Raw genomic sequence first — 7,684 nt, 5'->3', positions numbered from 1 at the left:
AGGAAAAGAGTACCATAAACAAAGGTTAAAAGAAAAGCAACACATTATTGGGTTGTCGGAAAAGTCATGACGCATTTTTGCAACGAAAAACAGAAAAGAATACATCATGACTTTTCCGACAACCCGATAGAAGAGAATGTTTGCAACACACATAGGCAGAGGATAGGCAGCAAATTATATAAGAGGCTCCAGGAGACCAGTAAGAAAAAAAGCCAGCGGTGGAGAAACGGGCAAAAGGGAAAACAGGCAAGTCACAGAAGAGGAAACGCCAACGGCCAGGCGGAAAGCGTCTCAGCCTCCCTGGTAATCAGAAACACACATTAAACAGTCATCGTATGGCTCACCCGTCAAACTTGCCATGCATTTAAATTAACTCCAAGTGTTACTCAGGATGTGACACACTGCTGTAGGCATGTACATTATTTCTTGATTTGGCAACATGGGCAAAGTTAAATATGTACGTATACCATAACCCTGCCTCCAGGAGTCTATCCTGGGAAACCCTTATACTTGGGTACCAGGAACTAGGTAAAACCACGTCACTGCAGTATTGTTTGAAACCTCAGAAGGTTAGAGGCCACCTAAATGCCCATCAAGGTGGGTGAAGGTGGGGTGGGAGAAATAATGAATTAATTGTAGTTGCTTGTGTGCTCAGAAATGTTTAACAACCTACTGTCTAGGGGCAAACAAGGGTTAATTTGCAGCATGTGCTGTTTTCTGGGATGTAAATAGCCCCACCAAGGCTGACTGCTAGCAAGCACCGTGACATCACTGAATGCGGAGTTGGGAGGAGATGGGCTCAGTGAGTTCCTGGGAGAAGGTTCCTGGGGGCCGGCTCCATCCAGCGCACCAGTGAGGTTTTCGCTCAGCACTCAAGATCGAGGACGGAACTAAGTAGCGCTGAAAAAAGCGCTTAGAAAATAAGCAATTTGTTATATGGAACTATAAAAGACACCAAATAGCCATGGCAATCCTGAGAAATAAAAACAAAACTGGAGGTATCAGGCTCCCTGATATCAAACTATACTACAAGGCCATAGTAATCAAAACAGCATGGCACTGGCATAAAAACAGACACATAGACCAATGGAATAGACTAGAGAGCCCAGAAATAAACCCACGCCTATATGGTCATTTAATCTATGACAAAGAAAGCAAGAATTTACATTGGGGTAAAGACAGTCTATTCAATAAATGGTACTGGGAAAACTGGACAGACAGATGCAAAAAAATGAAACTGGACCACTTTCTTATGCCATATACAAGAATAAACTCAAAATGGATTAAAGACTTAAATGATAAGATCTGAAACCATAAAACTCCTAGAAGAAAATATAGGGAATAAACTCACAGACATTACCCTTAGCAATGTTTTCACTGATATATCTCCTCGGGCAAAGGAAATAAATGAAAAAATAAACAAATGGGACTACATCAAACTAAAAAGTTTTTTCATAGCAAAGGAAACCATCAAAAAAACCAAAAAGACATCCTACTGAATGGGAGGAGATATTTGCCAATGACACATCTTGATAATATTGGTTAATATCCAAAATTTATAAAAAACTCATAGAATTCAACACCAAAAAAACAAACAATGCAATTAAAAATGGTCAGAGGACATGAAGAGACATTTCTCCAAAGAGGACATACAGATGGCCAATAGATATATGAAAAGATGCTCAGCATCACTAATCATCAGAGAAATGCAAATAAAAACCACAATAAGATGTCAGCTCACACCTGTCAGAAGGGCATCATCAATAAATCAGAAAACAACAAGTGCTGGCGAGGATGTGGAGAAAAGGGAACCCTTGTGCACTGTTGATGGGACTGCAAACTGGTGCAGCCACTATGGAAATCAGTATGGAAATTCCTCAAAAAATTAAAAATAGAACCACCTTATGACCCAGCTGTTCCACTCCTGGGTATTTATTCAAAGAAATAAAAAACACTAATTCAAAAAAATATATGCACTCCTGTGTTTACTGCAGTGTTATTCACAATAATCAAGATATTGAAACAACCAAAATGCCCATCAATAGATGACTGGATAAAGAAATTGTGGTACATTTACATAATGGAGTATTACTCTGCCATAAAAAAAGAATGAAATCTTACCGCTTGCAACAACATGGATGGACCTAGAGAACATTATGTTAAGTGAAATAAGTCAGACTGAGAGAGACAAATACCATATGATCTCACTTCTATGTAGAATAGAAAGAACAGAATAAATGAGCAAACAAAACAGAAATAGACTCAGAGATACAGAGAAAAAACTGATGGTTGCCTAATGGGAGGGGCGTAGGGGAATGGAGGTGAAGGTGAAGGGATTAGAAAGTACAAATTAGTGGTCACAAAATAGTCACAGGGATGTGAAATACAGTATGAGGAATATAATCAATAATGTTGTAAAGATGAAATAGGGTGTCAGATGGATAGTGGACTTATGGGGGGATCACTTCATAGATTATATAAATGCCTAACCACTGCACTGTACACCTAAAATTAATATAAAGTAATATTGAATGTCATCTAAAATTACACACACACACACACACACACACACACACACACACACACACGGTGCCAAAAAAATGTATACACATTTTAAGAAAGGAAAAAAACTGTATTAAATTTGTAATATTCAATATATACCAATAACAAAAGATGAATACAAGTCACGTCTGACTTCTGCAATTACAAGAGGTGCTCAAAGTGGTTACCATCAGAGTAATTTTAATACAGTTTTTTCCTTTCTAGAAATGTGTATACATTTTTTTAGTGGGACGTAAAGTACAGCATAGGGAATACAGTCAATGGTATTGTAATAGCTATATACGACATCAGGGGTAGTTGACTTGGAGGGGGTTATCACTTTGCGAGGGGTGTAAATGTCTAATCATTATGTTGTTTTGTACACCTGAAACTAATAATAATAAAAAGAAAAGAAGCAATTTGGAATATGGTGCAATCTATATGGTAATGTTTGTATACATGTTAAAATTACATGAGATGATATAATGCATGTATCTGTGTTAACGAGTAGAACATGGCTGGGAAGAAAACAAAATTTTTGAAATAATGTTTGCCTTTGGAAAGAAAACGGTGAGGATTAGGACTAGGAAGGGATGCAAAGGAACTGCAGTGTGTCTCTCTGGTTTTATTTCTTACATAGAAAGAGCTGAAGCAAATAGGGCAGAATCTTAATATTGATTTCTTTTGGGTCAATATTCAAAAGGTGGAGGATTGTAATAATACACTCTAATCTTTGTTTATCTGAAATATTTCATTAAAATAAATACAATACAAAAAATAAAGTATGATCATGATTATGTAAAAACAAAATTCTACAATGTTTTTGAGAGGCCGTGGGACACACCCCAAAAGGTTGTTGGTAATTAGGTCTGGACTCAGGACCATAGCTTTCCTATTTTCCTTTATTTCCACACTTTCTGTCATGAGTAAGTGTTACTTTGACAGTGGCAGAAAATCACTACACTTGGGAGTGTTGAGCACGATGACAGCTCTGGCCCCTTCCGTGTTGACATCTCTATCGATGGGTCTTAGCACCTCTCAGAGTCCTGGACACACTTCATCCAGAGGCACTGTGACCCGGCCTGGGGGGGTTTGTCTAGCATTTCACTGGAGGAAAGACCCATCCTGGCACCGTCTTGGGCAAAAGAGATGGTTCGCAGGGGTGGAAAGGATCCAGAGACCACCTTGAAGCTCCACCTTGGGGCTTGGGTGGTCCTAGAGGGGAAAGGTGGCAGAGAAGTAGTTATATTAGTACCAGCTAGTGTGGGTGATGGGAAAAACTTTGGATTCACACAGACCTGTGTAAATCTTGGCTCTGCCATTTACTAGCTGGGTGACTTGGGAAAAGTGACTTGTACTTTCTCATTTATAAAATGAATGTAGTAGATTGAACTATTGTGAAAAACATTTGCAGCCTCTTGCTGGGGAAGATGGTACTTGTGTGCTCCACTGAGTGCCATTGAGGTCAAGTGGCCATGTGACCTATCGTGTCCCTCCCTGCCCTGTTGAACTAATGAGTGGTAGTTCTGTGACTCACTTGGGCCAATGAAGCTGTACGGGTGAGCTCATGGCCCCCGTCTCCCTCTTCTGCCTTTCTCACAGGCCCAGCAACGTCTAAATTCGGGGCTGCTCCAGCAGCCTGGTTCCCACAGTAAAGATGACAAGGATCAGAGATGCAGTCAACTCGTGATGGACGTGTAGCATGAGTGAGATATAGCTTCTGTGTGGACCACTGCACTTTGAAGGGTCATCCATTGTTGCAATATAACCTAGTCCCTTCTGACTGAGACAGAGTCCCCAGGTTTTAAGGGCAGAACGAGATCATATGTATGGAGTGCTTAGCCAGCACGTGGTATATAGGATGTAGCAGTCAGGATAGCTGAGTAACAAACAAGCCTCAAATCTTGATGAAGAAACAGTGCATCTTTGTTTCTTGCTCACACTACACATCTTATAGGGGCCTCTGTTCTTTATAGTCACTCAGGGGCCCTGGCTGATAGAGGGTCTATCTTGATCGGTGTTTTTTCAAGCCCTGAGTCTGGGTGGTGGGGGGGAGGGGAGAATCTGACAAACCACACGCAGGTTCTAAAAGCTCCAACCCAGAAGGATGCCAGTCATTTCCTCACATCTCACCACCCAAAGCAAGTTCATGTCTACGCCTAATTTTAAACAGAACAGGAAGTACAAATCTACCCTGAGCACAGAACGGGGCAGGAAGCAGGATACGTGGGGTCAGCACTAGGACCTCCCTGTGGCTATTCGATGAATGGCAGCTGCTGCTAGAGCTACTGCTGGCCCCTCATGCCATTTAGGCTGATCCCAAAGGGTGAAGAGCAGGATGCGGGAAAGGCATGCCAGGCAGGGGACCAGCGTATGCAAATGCTCAGAGTCTTGGAGGGGCCTGTCTTGCTCAGGAAATTGCAAGTGTTCAGGGAAGAGCAGGTGGTGCACACAGGGGAAGGATGAGAGGTTGGCAGTTGGGGGCCATCTTTGAAGACCTTTAGAATTTAGCATGTGGAAAGTGGGGGCCTTGAAACATTTGCAGCAGGAAAGCGAACATGGTCGGCTTTCAGTCCACATGAGGGAGGGGTGAGCCCCGAGTGCGGCTGAGGCTGGCATGAGGAAGGGTGGGTTTGAGAGCTCTGAGGGTGAGGCCACAGGGCTGGAAGGTGGATAGGCTGTGAAGGGTTGTGGGGAGGGGTTGAGGATGACTCCAGGTCCTCCTGCGTGGGGAGGAGAGTGCAATGGAGTAGGCGGAATGGCTAACATCACTTACAAGGCCAATAGCTCATCCGAGGAGGTTGTGGAGCGACCGGAACTCTCTTCTATGACTTCTTTGGTGAACTCTTAGACATGAGTTACTGAAGCTCCGCAGACACAGACCCCATCACCCGCTGTTCCCCAATGAGTATATATACCCAGCGGAAGTCAGTCCACGTGAATGCTGAGACAGAGCTTTCATAGTAACCTCCAAACTGAAAACAAGCGAACTGCCTACCAACAGGAGGGCACACTGCAGTGTATTTCCACAGTGGAATATTATACAACAATAAAGTCTGAACGAACTACAGCTGCATATATAAAATCGTGACTGAGCTTCAGAAACGGAATGTTGAACTAAAACCAGATACAAAACTACGCACGCTCTAGGATTCTATGTGCAGAAAGCCCCGAAACAGCAAACTCACAGTGTTAGAAGTCAGGAGGGGGGTTTCTTGGGGGTGAACAGAGTGGGTCAGGAGGGAGGCCTCGAGGGGTGGCAGTGTCCTTCTTCCTGCTGTGGCGGTGGTGACACAATGTTCACTCCGTGAGGAGTCGAACATTTAACTTTTGTGCACTTTTCTGTACACGTACCATCCGTCCATGAAAACAAAGCTGGGGGAACAGAAGCAGGCAGGGACACAGCATTTCAGGGACAGGAGGAGGAGCACCTTAGAGAGCAGCTGAGCCAGAGAAGGTGGCGTCAGGGAAGTGGAGTGAGAGAGCAGTGGGCTGGCCCACAGGGTGGCGGCTGCTGAGACATCAGCTCAGGGAGGAGGCCAGCGAGATGCGTCCCAGGAACAGGAAGGTCCTGAGCAGTCCCAGTGAGACCAGGGTGCCTTTTGGGGAGGAGGGGTGGGGCGGTAGTAAGAAGGCAGGTTGGTGGGGACTCCTGCAGTGAGTGGGGGGCAGGGAGAGGAGGAGATGGTAAGTGTGGCCATGTTCTTCTGGCCTCCAGCTGTGAAGGGGAGGCGAGAGCGCCGCACAGGCAGCTGGACGGGGACGCGGGGTCAGGACTGTTCTTTAACGTGGAAAAGGCCCCGTCGGGGAGCACCCAGAGGGACGCTGACATACTTCACCATGTCACAGAGGTCCTCTCCCCTCACCCTTCATACAGAAGACCTCCCCTGCCTCCATCTCCACTCCTGCACCTGCTCTCTCTCTCACTCACTGTGACCTACATGTGACACGTTCCCCTTGTCTGGTTGATCTCACCCCACTAGGAGGTCAACCCCACAGAGCAGGGAGCTTCGTCTGCTCTGCTCTGCTCTGCTCTTTACCCCTGTGCTGGGACCGTCTCTGCGCATAGTAGGTGCTCAACAAACATTCGTCATGAATGGATGAAAGGATGGGGCGGAGTCTTTACACAGAGAGAGGAGAGGGACGCTGAGGACGGAGGACAGAGTGGCAGGGTCAGAAGCCGGGTTGTGTGCCAAGGGGGCAGAGGCAGGGGTGAAGAGGAAGCCATGGAGGAGGGCATGAGATGGGCGGGGAGAAGGTAGAGGGAGGGGTCTTGGTTCTGCAGGAGGTGTTGCAGGAGAATGGAGGACAAGGTCTGGAAGGGCCCTGAGGAGGTCGAAGGAGACTGCATGGGGGCGGGGCATGCAGAGCAGCTGGTGCCCAGACTTGGGGCCCAGCGAGGTTGGAGACCAGCAACTCTGGGGTCTCCAGCCTGGCTCAGGACGGGTGGATTGCTCTGTTGGGCCAGCGCAGGCTTCTTTCACTGTGGTCCTTGGCATCCTGGAAGATGGGGTGACGTTTCAGCAGAACTGACACATGGAGAGCGTGGGGTGAGGGCGTCTCCCCAAGATCAGAGAGGAGGGGTAAAGGACCTGAATCAGGGTGAGGCCCAGCTTGATGATAACGATGAGCGTCCCAGAGCACCCCTGTTAAACCGGAACCGGCCATGCCAACCCTGCGAGGCACCTCCTGTGCTCATGTCCATTTTACAGGCGAGGTTGTGCGCCCAGAGCCCCTGGTTGTCAGGACTCAAACCCAGCCTGTCTGCCTTCCAGTGTCTGAGGCTCAACTCATTTTACTTTACTGAGCTAAAGAGGGGAGGAGGGTACAGGCAGAAAGAGGGTGATGGGTTTGGGATGTGAGGTGCAGGGCATTTGAGCAGAGCGGGCGTGAGGGAGAGCCGGCCAGGCTAGTGGGTGAGAGAGGACATGGGTGTCAGCCTCCTTCACACTTTGGGGACTTTGTATTTACCTGATCCTTGCACACCTGTGCTGTGAGGTGGATGTTGTGAAAAAGCTAAAAGTTTGGAGGCTTACCCCGGTCACTCAGCAAGCAGATGGTGGCACTGGCATTGCCTCAGGCCTCTCAGGGTCCTGTCCTTTCCATTGTGCCCTGCAGGGTGCTGGGGGTTGGGGTGGGGGGC

The sequence above is a fragment of the Hipposideros armiger genome, unplaced genomic scaffold, assembly GCF_001890085.2.
Source record: "Hipposideros armiger isolate ML-2016 unplaced genomic scaffold, ASM189008v1 scaffold_790, whole genome shotgun sequence".
NCBI classification, from domain to species: Eukaryota; Metazoa; Chordata; class Mammalia; order Chiroptera; family Hipposideridae; genus Hipposideros; species Hipposideros armiger.
The sequence above is the reverse complement of the archived record's forward strand: the minus strand, read 5'-3'. Positions refer to the sequence as shown.